The sequence below is a fragment of the Cinclus cinclus genome, chromosome 5, assembly GCF_963662255.1.
Source record: "Cinclus cinclus chromosome 5, bCinCin1.1, whole genome shotgun sequence".
In the NCBI taxonomy this organism is placed as follows: Eukaryota; Metazoa; Chordata; class Aves; order Passeriformes; family Cinclidae; genus Cinclus; species Cinclus cinclus.
Window position 1 is genome coordinate 23,553,393 of NC_085050.1, and position 738 is coordinate 23,554,130.

Genomic DNA, 738 nt, shown 5'->3' on the forward strand with positions numbered 1-738 from the left:
GTCTCTCTAAACGCAAAGGGAACCGAACCCGTGAGAACCTTATTTCTCCATAAAGACACGCCATAGAGACTACGAGAAGGGAAAACATTATTTATACGGTCAACTAGACAAGTCTGTACTGATATTAACACTATACAGTTGAGTCACAGAACACAGTTGTAGAAAGACACGGAAAAAGAGAAAGCATACCTGGCGACATTCAACTAAGAGCTATAGTTTGTGCCTTTTGAAATAAAATTAGAAAACCCTAACGGAGAAGCCTAAAAACTGCGTAGACCGTGTAATAATAATAATTAATTAATAATTAATTAATAATAAATACAGGCCGCCCGCCGTGAGGAGCGCGGGCCCTGCAGGGGCCGGATCCGCGGTACAGGAAGCGGAGGCGGCCGCCGGCTCAGAACTGAACCCGGCGGGGCGCCGGCGGCGGCGGCAACGGAGAGACCCAAGACCCAACGGAGGGACGGTGACACCGGACGGCGGAGGAAGGACCACACCCGGGCACGGGGCCGGGGTCGGCGGGAGGGTGGCGGGGAAGGAGGGGAGGAGGGGAAGAAGACACTTTGTCCCTCCGGCTGACCGTGAAAAGGAACTTAAAAAAACCCCACGGGCGAGAAGGGTGCCCCCCCTCGCGGCCGGGCCGCCCGCGGGCACAGTCCCCGCGTCCCGCCGCTCCCCGCGCAGCGCAGCGCTCCCCGCCCGGCCGCCCCTGCCCCACCCCGCCCCGGCGGAGGCGCT